The 14,533-nt window shown below is 43.7% G+C and overlaps 1 pseudogene across 1 annotated transcript; it reads left to right on the forward strand.

The window, feature by feature from the left end:
* The first annotated feature begins 207 nt into the window (after positions 1-207).
* On the forward strand, positions 208-14,527 carry LOC308081018 (DNA-binding protein Ikaros-like; annotated as a pseudogene). The gene is made up of 5 exons (XR_013934980.1): positions 208-401; positions 2,608-2,777; positions 9,470-9,607; positions 10,731-10,859; positions 13,447-14,527. The product of XR_013934980.1 is annotated as a DNA-binding protein Ikaros-like (transcript).
* The last annotated feature ends 6 nt before the right edge of the window (positions 14,528-14,533 follow it).

Here is a 14,533-nt window from a genome sequence, read left to right on the forward strand (position 1 = left end):
ACATTTTCACGATTTTTCAAAAAATAAGCAGATCTACAAAATAGCAGATCTACAAGCTCATAGCTCGGCACTCGGTGCCGTGCTATGAGCTTGTATATCTGCTATTTTTGAATAGCCCAAAGTAAAAAATAATGACACAGATGTGTTTTCTGGATTGAACGGGCTAAGATGAAGTCACTAAACTCTCGCTGTTCTCTTCCCTCCCAGAGCCGACAATCAAGCAGGAGCTTGAGGAAGAGGAGGCGGACAGGAGCAGCACGGCAGCGGAGGACATGGTCCACAGCGGCGAGGAAGGCTCAGGGCTGGAGGGAGCCAATGACGGACAGCCCCAACAACCTGCAGAGACGACGGGATGTCTGGGCGGGACGAGACGGCCGACGCAGGAAGTGGAATTCCCAACGGTACGTGATTAATTATCAAACTAATTGAATTTAACAGCACTTAATTAAACTAATCAAATTAATTGATTATGACCAAAAAAAATATTTTAATTTAACACTGTTTTTTTTTTGAGGGAGGAGAGGGGGGTTAAATTGCTTTTTAATTTGTTTGTATTGTAAATAGCGAAATTAGCAGATCTACAAGCTCAGTGAATTTGTACATCAGCTATTTTTTGCACGACGCCGTTGTAAATTTGGGTAATCAGTCTTATCGATTTTTTGATATATACATTTTTTTTAAGTATAAAAAACACGCCTTCAGGATTATTCAATATATTGTAAAAGTAATCAATAGAATAATCTCTAAGAAAATCATCCATAGTTGCAGCCCTAGATGTGAAGGAATGAGTCACGTACGTATGTGGAACGAGCAGGTCCTCCTACAGCCCACTTATCTACTTGAGAATCCTTTTCCCTTTTGTAGAGTGAGTCACTAATCAGTTATCTGTTTTTTTCTTTTTCCTTGGGCGTGGAGAGGTTTTTAGCTTGTTTGTTCAAAGACAATAGTTCAGGCACTGGATTCATTATCAGGGTACAAAAAAATCCCCAAAATCTCCCGCAACCTGTTCCTGAGCCCTTTCAAACTGACGCCACACGCCGGCTCCGGTCGTCACACGGCATCGGATCGTGTTTCGCTTTTCTAAACGGCCGCAGATACAAGAGGAAAAAAAAAGAAAAAGATGCGCTTCAAGAAGAGAGTACAGTAGTTATGTACCAGACAGTGTTCCTGGATACAGACAACAAAGGGAACAATAGGGACGTGTGTGAATGAATTGGATAGTAGCACTTTTTTTTTTTTTTTTTTAACTCATTGTTTGCCATTCAAGTTATTTTGAATAAGATAATCATGTGAAGTGTGAACAAGTTGACAACCTACTTTCCTGGCCTTGTCCCACATTCTTTATCTTTATCACAGTTTCAATTCCGTTAAATGAGACACGACAATTTGATTCAATTCAATGCAATGTGTGATGATTTATCCTGAGAAAATGTTACTTCTCAAGCACTTTCTCAGAGCCCTGAATGTGCCCAATGCCCCAATGCTTATTGACTGTTATTGTGACTGATAGTTTCTGGGCTTGGGGTGGAAGTGACTCCACACTTGCACGCACATACACCTATACGCACACCCATGCACACCCGCCTACACACAGACACACACGCACACATGCATGAACGAGCGCACACGCATACACACACACGCACACAAAAGGAGTGCTCTGCAGAAAGGTGGAGATGTGACAGAGCTGCTGCAGCTTCACCTTAGCAGCAACAGGCATTCAGAAGTTATAATAAACCAGTGGCATTTAGGACAACGTGTCACTTTGAACACACAACATCCGATTCGATAACGGCACTTCAATTTCTGGCAGAAGATGCTCTCTGACACCCATGAAGTGGGTTTTATTCTCCTTCGGTTTTTAAAGGGCAAGACCACTTTGGGTTGTGTAGTTACCTTGCCATGATGTAACTCCAAAGGTGGACAAGAAATCAAAAATAATTGCTCCAGTGATTGATTGATAATCACAAATTGATAATTCAAAATATGCTCCTCATTGTCTTACATTGTACGCTGAAACAGCTCTCAAAGTCACTCTTTTAGCACATAAAAGAACGCAAACAAAGCTGATTCAGACAACATAGAACATCACCAAACCCAATAATTATTATAAAAATGTCCCCTTCCTGTTGATTTTTACAATTTTTATTAGGAAGAAAACCTGGAATGAACTTCAAATAGTAAAATCTACAAGAAGTTAACATTTATATTAAAAAAAACTACTAGTACTGGGTCTGGTGATGTTCTATATTGTCTGAATCAGCTTTGTTTGTGTTCTTTTATGTGGTAAGAGACTGACTTTGAGAGATGTTTCAGCGTACAATGTAAGTCAATGAGGAGCATATTTCTAATTATCAATTTCTAATCACTGGAGCAATTATTTTTATATATTTTTTATTTCATTTCTTGCCCACCTTTGGAGTTATATCATGGCAAAGGTAACTACACAACCCAAACCTCTACCAAATTGGTCTTGCCCTTTAAATCCTATCCGTGCATTTTATTTTTAACAACAACAAAAAAATAAAAAGCTAGAGATAAAACTGGTGGAGTTAGGTCTGTAATGAATAAAACGTGTGATATCTGACTTCCTGTGTGACTGTTTAGGTGACAGGCCTTTCCAGTGTAACCAGTGCGGGGTCTCCTTCACTCAGAAGGGCAACCTGCTCAGACATGTCAAGCTGCACACGGGAGAGAAAACCCTTCAAGTGTCCCTTCTGTAACTAACGCCTGTCGGAGGCGTGATGCTCTGTCCGGACACCTGCGCACGCACGCAGGTCAGACGCTTTGCCTTGTTTTTTTATTGGGTAGAAAAGGAGTTTCAAAAGAAACAGCAAAGGTGAGAAAGAAAGCTCTGGAGCAGCTCAAGGTTCAACTTTAATTGTCAACAATACCAATTACAAAGTAAAAGGCGTGAAATTCATTGCGCACTAAAAAACAACACGATGTTATAGACTGTCAAATCTGTGTTAAAAAACTAAGCTGCTTACATAAATAAAAATGTAACATGTCTAAACTAACTAAAAGTGCTCGGACGCTGATGAAATGTGTTGAATGTTAGTCTGTCCGTTTGCACTTAGCAACTTGGCATTTGAATAGCCTGAGCTGTTCCAGTGCTTTCTTTCTCAGTTTTTTTGTTCTTTTTTTTTTTTGTTCTCATCTCCTTCCTCTTCCTCCTTCTCTTCCTCCCTTGGCCACTTGAATCTGCAAAATGAATGCTATATGATATTAACACTCATGCCATATCACGATATTACTATATATACAAATTCCAGACGATATCTAGTATTATATCATGATACTGATATAATTTCAATACCAGCCCCTACTTTGCAGTGTTTCACACATGAGGAGCTAGGTGGTGTATTCATGGCAGGCCGTGAATAAAGACACAGACCTGCCACACATATCCTAAAATGTCTTTTTAGAGTATATTAGGAGTACCTTTTGTGTTTGCGACTACACACACTCTTCTACTATTGCTTTATCTGTCACACCATCATTCAAGCTGTGGGGTAAACACTTTAAGGCTCTTCTTAAATCAATGACACTAAAGTTATCTCAGGCTTTATTGGGAAGCTCAAAGCTGTTCCTCTGCATGCCAGGCTTGCATACAGTAGCAGGCAAATGGCCATTTCAGCATTTTACTGCACAGCACAGTGTTAAAGGTGTTAGGAGGTGTGATTATGTTTTTGTTTTTTTAAAAAAACAATATTTGTTATTTTATTTATTTCATAATTGTATCAATGTTATGTTTTTGTTAAAAAGTTAAATCTCTATATTATGCAAGCAAACATTGCTATAGAGTGTTTGTTCAGTAACAGGGGGTCTCCATGTTTCTCCAGCTCTTTAGTAAACAGAAAATACATTTTCAGGTGGGTCACCAATCACCTCATTTATCAGCTTAATGTTCCAGTTCCGATTTTGTCTGCTCATTTTCATTTTGTATGCATTCTCTCTCCTGATTGGATGACATTGGGATCCTGACCTGAAAATGTATTTCTTGTTTACTAAAGAGCTGGAGAGACAGGGAGACTGAGTAGATCTGCAATTATTTTGTTGAAAAGTGAAAGTGGTTAAGTCTGTCTGTGGGTTTTTATACACATTTAACCAAAAATGCATTAACGACAGCTTGTGACCAAATAAACAACTACATTGGACACATTTGGGACCTATTGGAACACTAGGTTCTTCTTTTCCATTTCCTGAAGAGTAACAGCTTTGGACACGGTTTCCGCCCGACAGCGCCGATACACCATAGAGATATATATCAACGTTTCCCCTTAATAGGTCACTCTAGATGATCTGGGTCTGTGTGACCCATGTGCCTGCTTATGTCAGAGGCAGCAGAGGCAGCCGCAGTCGACCACAGGTGCCTATAGCAGGCTCCATCTCTTACAGTTGGATAGATGCGACGCCAGGTCTTCTCTGTTTCAGTTGTGGTTTTGTCACCAAGGACAAACGTTTTTCTCAGTTGCCTCGGCTCGCACTTCTTATAGGGAGGAAACTCTGTGTGTCTATAGAGAGATGCATGGAGCTCTTTAACTGTAACCCACTTTCCTATCTGGGTGTCGAGATGGGTGGGGGGGGGGGCGTGTCCTCCTGTGAAGTGCCTTTTGTGACAAGACCCCCTCGTCTCTCAGTCCGTGGCGGTGGTGCCTTCCCCGGGGTTACTCAGATGCAGACATGATTTTGTTGTGTAGGTATAACCTATAGAGGGGCTAGAGGCAAGTGTGTGTGTGTGTGTTTGTGTGAGTGTAAGGCACATTATCTCTACATCGCTGTTCTGAGTACACAAATAATCTCAATCCTTTATAGGAACTCATATCTCTCTCTCTCTCTCTCTCTCTCTCTCTCCTCTCTCTCTCTCTTCTCTCTCTCTCTCTCTCTCCTCTCTTCTCTCACTCTCTCTCTCTCTCTCTCATCTCTCTCTCTCTCTCTCTCTCTCTCTCTCTCTCTCTCTCTCTCTCTCTCTTCCATGAGCGATCATGATGACCTTTCTTTTTCTCGCTTGTTTTCACTTCCTTTTCTTAATCGTGCTGAATTCATTCGCCCGGCCTCTCCCGTGCACCTTTTCATCAGTGAAAGTGTGTAACTGCTAACTCCCTCAGATAAGGCAGGTGGTCTGATCCAGGGGAAGTACAGCACAGTATGTGAAGAATGTGGTGGACGGAGCTGGCTACGGCTGCCTCGTAAAATGACCTCTTCCCTTTGTCTTCCTGCATGGCGCTGGCTTGGCACCGGGCGGCATCTGGCGCCCTGCCATCGAAACAGGTGTAAGCGCAGAGAGAAGAGGGGAAGTAAAGCATGGAAAGAGAAAGTTAGGCGTGGAAACAGATGATAAAGAGCAAAGAGAGTTGCTGCAGAACAGAAGCGGCGACAGGAGGACGATGTGCTTGAATGCAGCCCTGACTGCCAGCGTGAATGCTTGCATGGAAAGACAACATCTTTAGCGGTGACGATCGCACAGAAAAAATTGTTTAAGAGTAATTCTGTCTGTCTGTTAATCGGTCTGTTCCAAAATGATCAAGAACAAACCGAAAGTTGATCTTCACTTCTTCACGGATGCAAGAGCACAACGTGGTCAATCGGGACTGATCAGGAATAGTTGTTTTGTTTTGTCTCTCTGTACATGATTACAACATGTACAGTGTCATACTGCAAGATCTTAAAGCAGTATATAATTTAAATCTGAGTAAAACCCTGACATGTTAATTCAGATTTTTACACTAGAAGAAATAACTTTTTTTTTGCGATGGAAAGGTTTGCACTTTGTGTAAGGCAGAGGACTTACGCCAAGTTCCCGTTTGCTAGCCAAATGCAAGCAGCCAAGTGCATCTTGAGTGCACAGTTTAGACCATTTGCATGATTAAGAATAGCTGCAGAAAGTGGGATTCTGAAAGTTCTTTCCAACATCTGCAGGTCATGCGTGGGTGGGGTGGTGTTGTACTTGATGTCTGTCTCTGTGTGTCATGTCTGTGTACGAGCGTGTGTGTGTGTGTATGTGTGTGTGTGTGTGTGTGTGTGTGTGTGTGTGTGTGTGTATGTGCGCATGCGTGTACAGTATGTGCAAGTTAGTGTTTTTGTGCCAGTGAGGGTATGAGTAATGGTGCGCGAGGGAGTGAGCCTTTATATTGGTGTGCTGAAAGGGAGACAGAAATATGGACAAAAACACAGATGGCAGACAGACAAATATACACTATATTGCCTCTTTTTCCTCTCCTTTCCAATCGGCCTCCATAGTCCCCCCCCCCCCCCCCCACACACACACACACTTTGAAAACCTGTGTGATATAATGGTAAACTCTGTGCTACTGCTACCTGTCTTAGCATGAGCTACACTTAGCATCATGACCTGAATGATTGAAAACAACAGAGCACATTATTTCCGTTATGACGTCTCATCGACAAATTACAAACATGGATTTTTACTGTAACGAAGACCGCTAATACTACTCTAACAACATCCCACGCTGTTAGACGTATTGAAACCCTCACTACCTTTCTTATCTATTCATACTCAGAATGTATTTTTAAATGAACCATGGTTTCAAATTCTGCTAATCGACTGTCATTTCGCAGACCGCAAGACTACTGAATGGCAGATATGAGGACTATACTCATTGTACATTAATTAGTCAAGACAAAGTAGTGCTCGCTGGTGGAATGTACAGTATGTCATGACTGGCTGTGTTGTTCTGTGACAAATGACTTAGAGTTTGATCACATACGTCAGTGATTCTCAACCATGACGATATTGCGAGTGGGCTCCCAAATAATTGGTAAAACACTGCGATTTTAAAGATAATATAAAGATAATACAATAAATACAATTATTACAAAATTATGTAAAAAAATTAATAATCATGGTATTTTATTCTTTAAAACCTTGACAAATGGTTTTATTGATACCAATAAATAGAAACTTGAAATATATACTATGTTAGTTCCATTGATACAAGCCTGAACACAATTGATTGATTGGTCGTCAAAATAGGCCACTTTCAGCAAGATGTTCAAGCGAGCCCTGATCCAGAAAAGGATCAGTCATACATCCTCCCGTGTGGCTAGGCACCGCTAAAAAAGAAGAAAAGAAACATACAATACAGTGCTGTTCATGATACATCAAAGTCACAGTATATGTCAAAGCCACACTGTAAAACAAATGTTTACACTCTGTTTGAGTTGTACTAAGGAAGAAGTGGTTCTCAAACCAAGACCCCCTAATTAATTATGGATTTGGCCGCAGACCCCCACTGGAAAATAGATGTTGTGCCAGGGAACCTCATACAAGATTTGTGGTGTTCAAATTTAAAAAAAATATTCCAATAAGAAAAAAAAGATATGTATTAACACATTTTGCTGTGGACCCCCTGGAACCCCCTTAAGGGGGTTCCAGGGGAAAGGAAGCAAAAAGCCCCCCCAACATGTGTGGCTTTCACTTTAGTGTCACCGTTACTGTGGAGCAGTACTGTGCTCCCTACATTAAGGTGTAGAACTAACTCCTGCAATATAGCTGTACTTTCCAGCAGTATGCCTTCATTCAACACCACAGCCAGTCATGGGCACACGCACGCACGCGCGCACGCACGTACGCACGCACGCACGCACGCAAACACGCACACACACACACACACACACACACACACACACACACACACACACACACACACACACACACACACACACACACACACACACACACACACACACACACACACACACACACACACACTATGCCTCTGATGAGACATGAGGTGAACTCAACTGTGTTGTTCACGTGTGAAGTATCACCTGTACAGTACCTCAAATTTGTGTGTACTGTATGGGCTGGGTGTGTGTGTGTGTGTGTGTGTGTGTGTGTGTGTGTGTGTGTGTGTGAGCGCGCGCGCGCGCGCGTGTGTGTGTGTGTGTGTGTGTGTGTGTGTGTGTGTGTGTGTGTGTGTGTGTGTGTGTTCTGCTCTGTCCATGCCTCAGAGTGAACCATGTCTGGTTTCTCTGAGTCCGGGGCGTGAGGTCATTCAGACTCGCTGCTAGTAATAGTCGTCTCACCTATCAAGTTCTTATAGCACTGTGTACACATACACACTACGTTGTGCAAGCTGGGTGCACACACGCACACCTACACACACACACTACAAGTCCCTTTATGAGTCATTGCATTGGTTGGTTTTGAGAACACTATACTACACTATCCTCACCACTGTCTGAGGTCGGAGAGTCTTCACACACAGTCAGTTGTCGAAGTCGTGATCGATTTGGTCGGTGTTGAAACGACGAGGGTCAAAATGCTCTCAAAATGCAGTTCAAGGACGTGGTGAATGGACTCGTGTGTGTAAATGGATGCGTGGGGCCCGCTGACGTGGTCCACGCGCCGGGATGATATCACCGTTTCCTTCTTCCCACCTGCTGCCCCCCCACCCCCACCACCTGGAGTGAGGCAATTGGAGTGGAAAAGGTGCTAGTATGAATCATGCTCCACCTCCATAGCTGTTTGACACTGGAGTTAGTTTCCTACCACCATGGGATGCTTGTGTAAGGGAGCCCCGCTGAGATAGGTCAGTTACGGTACGCCGTGTGGCACTGCTGCTGCTGTGGGGGTGAGGACAGTACAGTATGTTCCAGAGACCAAAGCGCTGAAAAAAGGTAGAGTGAGTGTGTGTCTGTGTGTGTGTGTGTGTGTGTGTGTGTGTGTGTGTGTGTGTGTGTGTGTGTGTGTGTGTGTGTGTGTGTGTGTGTGTGTGTGTGTGCGTGTGTGCGTGTGTGTGAGTGTGTGTGTTTGTATTACCATACTTGTGAGGGCCATATGCCCCCAGAAGTCAAGTAGAATTTGAGGAGCGTTTTACTGGCTGTCATTAGAGAAGTGGTTGTTCTATGGTTAAAAAGATTTGCGGAGTTAGGCTAACAATTAGGAAAAGATTAAGGTTGGGTTCAGGGTTATAGTTTTAGGAGTTGTGGTTAGTTATGCCTGATAGTTGTGAGCTTATAGTAGATTGGTTATTTTCACCTTCCAGCGATATAGGATTAAAACAGATTTTTTTTAAAATGGCATTCAGAAAATTGCCATCCTAAAACGTTGATGTCTTCAGAATTATAGTAATACAAACACACTGGTGTGTGTGTGCGTGTGCGTGTGCGTGTGTGTGTGTGTGTGTGTGTGCGAGCGCACGTGGGTGCATCAACCCACGCGTCTACTCTCCTGTCATTCTGCCAACAGACTGTGGAATCCTATAGTAGTGGAACATCCATGATCTCAGAGGCTTTCGCTCAGTTCTTTTGTAGCGCTGCTAGAGTCTCCTCACATTGTTTACAACTATGCGCGCCCTGTGAAAAGCGTGGCGGCGTTTCATCACCTCCCCGAGGAGGATGCTGCCTGCCCGTTCGTTCGTTCGTTCTGCCTTGTCTGTGTGCCATGCAATGGCTGCATTTCATTAGTAATAGTCGCCCTTTGATGTCTTCTCGCTTTTAGTTGGCAAACCGCACAAGTGCAACTACTGCGGCCGGAGCTACAAGCAGCGCACGTCGTTGGAGGAGCACAAAGAGCGCTGCCATAGTTACCTGCAGAGTGTTGGCATGGAGCCAGCAGCCAACACAGGCCCATACTCAGGTAGGATGCTCTGCTATGAGAAACGCATGCAACCGGTGGTCGTCCTTCTATGGGAAAATAGATTATAGGACAGTGGTTCTCAACCTGTGGGTCGGGGTCCCGAGGGGGGTCCCCAGATAACAGTGAAGTGACAATTTAAGGACCTTTAAGACCATTTTAATGCCTAAAAAAAATATCATTACTGCATCAAAAGTAATCAACAAACTAACTGGTCGAACATTGTCAAATAATTAAGAGAGAGGCAGAAATTGTGAAAATAACAGATCTACAAGCTCACAACGCCTTGCGTTGTGCGTTGAGCTTGTAGATCTGCTATTTCCACAATATTTATCTGTCAAACTAAGTTGAATGCCTCAACTCCAACATTCTAAGTGCTTGTCAGGGTGGCGGGTCCCCAGTTCAAATATGATTATTTTGGGGGGTGGCAGCGTGAAAAGGTTGAGAACCACTGCATTAAGACACAGGGAGGAGTTGGATGCACCTTCACAGAGTGAAACTCTTCTGTGGTTCTAAACCACAAAAAAACAACCACTTAAACCCTCTATTCTTAGTTAAACGTACCTGAGTTACAAATGTATACTTGGATCTCTTTTTTCCATCTACACCAAATCCTTTCGGCAAAAATAGCCAAAGGGAACAACGCGAGCGTGTAGATCGGCTATTTTTGGCTAATGCTCGCCTCAGAAATGGGATGGCTGGGGTTCAAGTGGTTAAATTGACTCAACATCCAATGAGGCAAGGTAGCAATCACCAGCTAAATAAATAAATACATAAATAATAAAAATACATTTTCAAATACCTCAATTAAGCATACTGCTAACGTGTAGCCTAGAACAAGACGTTTTGAACATCTACATTTCAATACACACACACACACACACACACACACACACACACACACACACACACACACACACACACACACACACACACACACACACACACACACACACACACGTTAGTGGTGATATTGAAACATATCGTTAGAACAGTTACTCATAAAGTGAAGTGAATTACAGTTCAATTAAAATACCACAGTACTAATTTCGGCTGGGGAACATCTGTAATTTATGTATAAATAAATAAATACATAAATAAATGTGCTTTTACCCCGCCACCCCAGGTGAGGGTCCTAAAGAGCCAAGGCCCCTGGCAGAATCCAGTGCTATGGCGACCTACGATCGGCCACCGGTCATTGAACGGCTGCAGAGCGTTGGCAAGAGGAAGAGTACCACCCCTCAAAAGTTTGTAGGTGAGTGAACAACATGGGCCAGGGTGTCAGCCAAGGGTGCAACAGTTGATTAAACTAATCAATGTAATAAGATGGGGGAAAAAACAGGAGATCCGGGCACTCAATATTACATTTGGCCCCCATCTGAAAATGTTTTGTGCCGGGGACCCCCAGAAGAGACTATTTTAAAAGAGAATATTTTAGAAGAGATGTTAAAAACATTATTTTAAAAAATTAAAAAACAAGATTTTTCTAAAATGTTCGAAAATAGCATCTGTACAAGCTCACAGTGCGGCGAGAGGTGACACGTTGTGAGCTTGTATATCTGCTATTTGTTTAATAGGCAACGCTAAAATCTAAAATGACGCAGATGCTTGCCTTTCCCAATTTTAATGGGTTAACCGGTGAGCACCTGGTTGCCTCGGTCTCTCGACCTTATCGATGTAATTGTTTTGAAAAAAAATCAAAAATAGCTATTGATTCATTGATGTATAAAAACGTTTTTAGAAAAAGTAAAAAAAATAAACAACAATAACTGCACTTCTCGATCATTTGATTGATGATTAATTGAAAAAGCCAATCAATAGAATGATCAATAAGAAGATAATGGATAGTTGCAGCCCCAGTGTTAGCATGTGTATTCCCAACATACAGTACATCTGGAGTACAAGATGCTGCCCATTAACCACATTAACCCTGCCATCCCTATTTTGGGCAAATCTGCCCCAAAATAATAATAACTTAATAAATAATAACAATATTAATAATAATTATTATTAAGATATTGTTCCTTTTTTCTTATATATTTTTTTCAAAAATAGTGTAAATCGCTCATTTCTTCCCTATAATTTGTCGCACAACAAGTAGGGCTTAACTGGTCGAAACAGTTTGATTTACTGACACGGTTGTAGATTTTTTTTCTTCATTCTCCTCTTTGCCGTGGTGAAACTGTTTTTAGGAGAGCTCTGTTTTTGTTTATTTTATTTTTGTGTTGTATTTTAACTGTTACAAATCTTTTGCACACCTAGAATAAAAGGTCTTAAAGACATGTGACAAGTGTGCACATCAACAATAAAAATAGATAAGCCTGCACACTGTCAAACCTGCACGGTACAGGAGCAAAGTTTATTCAAGAGGAAACAACATTACGGTCACAGATGACATGCCTGAAGAAGGTCATCTGTGACCGAAACGTTGCTTCTTCTTGAATAAATGTCCTGTACCGTGCAGGTTTGGCAGTGTGCAGGCTTATTTTTGGCGTTGTATAATAAAGAGTTAATTGGGACATTAGTCCACAGCACAATACAAGGTCATTATGAATGTTGACAGTATTACTTCTTGTTTGTAATTTGCTGCTATGACAACTGAATCAATCAATCTATCCATCAATCAATCTATCTTGTAAACAAACACCTGGATTTTGGCTACCAATTTCCTTTATTGCTTATGAAGTAATTGTCTTTGCTAGACAGATACACGAGACCATGGTGCTACAGTATAACCAAGCAATTTTGGCTCAACAAGAGCTTAACGGGTGGTTTAAAAAACACCACTTAACCACAAGCACATATTTAAACAACACTGTCGATGTGAATTTCACCTGCAGCCTTTGCACCTCCGAAAGTTACATATTGAGCGTGGCTTGCTGTCGTCAGTGAGGATGATAGTTTGAGACTTGAGTAATTTTCCAGTGAAAAAAATGTGTTTCATTTTCCTTTTCTATTTTCAAAACAACACCTTGAGTCCTTGAGTCTTATCAGGTGCTTTGTCTATTAGATCTATTAGATAATTTAAAAAAAGGAAGGCAAGCAACGAGAGCGGATGACAGAGAGGCGAGGAAATGTTTTTCAGTCTGTGGTTAGGTACACCTGTAGCTTTGCCATGCTCTTATCGAGAGAAAACAGTTCACCGCATCCCTGTTCAGTAGGGGTTAAACACCAAACAGTGCATACGGATGGATGGGGCTTTCCACCTTATTAGACACAAACACACAGCAGACCAAATATTATGTGAAAAACAAGCGTCAAAAATGTTTAAACAGCAGTAACCTGTGTTTTGAATCGCACCAGTGGAGTTATTTGTGAAAATACCTACTGTATGTTCATACGCGCTACAGTACAGTCCATGCACACTAGTTTGCCGTATCCAAAAGCAGTGTTCCACATCGTTTGATATACCCGGCTCTGTTCAAACTGGCAGCCCAAATCTGATCCGAATCACATTGTTTTTTATCAAGTCTGAACAGCAAAAAAACTAAAAAACACACACTCGAAAAATTGGAAACTGATTTTTGAAAATCTGATTTGAATCATGTCTTAGATGGTATGAAATGTGACTTGATTCCTAAAAATGTCTCAGTCTAGACACAAGGCCTTATTTATACTTTGTGTTATGACGTTTCACTTGTTGAAAATGGCAGATCTACAAGCTCACAACGTTTTGTGGTGCGATGCCTTGCGAACCTGTGTATCTGCTAATTTCGGCGACATCCGAATACACTAATCCAATATGATCACTTGCAAATAACAGGGCTGGACAGTCAGTCCTAAAGGCCGTATTTTGGCTGCAGTCTGAACAAAGCCTATAAGTCCTCCTCTGTCCCGTGCAGGTGAGAAGATGGTGCGCTACACCTACCCCGAGATGAACTACGAGATGGGGCTGAAGTACGAAAAGGAGGCGGAGCTGATGCAGGCCCACATGATGGACCAGGCCATCAACAACGCCATCACCTACTTGGGCTCGGAGAACCTCCGGCCTCTGGTCCCGCACCCGGGCCACCCTCTCTCCATGGCCGAGGTGGTGCCCATGGTCAACCCGCTGTTCCACCACGTCCTGCCCCTGCACGGCCACCGCATGGAGCGCCCAGGAAACCACATCGCCCCACCGGCGCTGCCGCCTCCCCCGCCGCAGCCCTCCTCCCTGCCCCCGCCGCACCCCGACTTCCCCGGCCACCGGCCCACCTCCAACGGGCCCGACTCGCTCGCCAAGCACGGGAGGCACCAGCCCCACGCCGTCCGAGGCGACTCCCCCAACAACAGCGGGCCGGACTCGGCCGACTCGGCCCGTAGCAGCCCGCAGGAGAGGCACGGCCACTACCACCACGGCAACCACCACGGCAACCACCACGGCAACCACCTACCCCCTGCCCATCCCAGGTCGCGAGTCGGTCCGGCCGTGGCCTACTCAGGCGACCGGGGGGCCGAAGCGGCGCCGCACAGCGGCCACGGCGGTGGCAGGACGGGGATGGCGCCGGAGGTCATCCGGGCGGCAAGGGAGAGGCCCCCGAACAAGGACGGGCTGCGCGTGTTCGGGCGGGAGGGCGGCGAGCTGCGGGCGTTCCAGTGCGAGCACTGTCGCGTCCTCTTCCTGGACCACGTCATGTACACCATCCATATGGGTTGCCACGGATACAGGGACCCCCTGGAGTGCAACATCTGCGGCTACCGCAGCAAGGACCGCTACGAGTTCTCCTCTCACATAGTCCGCGGCGAGCACACCTTCCACTGAGACAGGAAGTGCAGGGTGAGAACTGAGGGAGGGGAGGAGAGAGACCGGGGGGAAAAGACCCCCGGTCAACCAGGAGGACATGGATACATGGTGGGAACACCAGAGGACAATGTGTAGCACAATCACTGACTCCATTTTAAGCTACTTGTTATGATTCTGAACAAATATATGAAGGTATGGGCCAAAGA

Source organism: Gymnoscopelus braueri (assembly GCF_963280865.1).
Source record: "Gymnoscopelus braueri genome assembly, contig: SCAFFOLD_612, whole genome shotgun sequence".
In the NCBI taxonomy this organism is placed as follows: Eukaryota; Metazoa; Chordata; class Actinopteri; order Myctophiformes; family Myctophidae; genus Gymnoscopelus; species Gymnoscopelus braueri.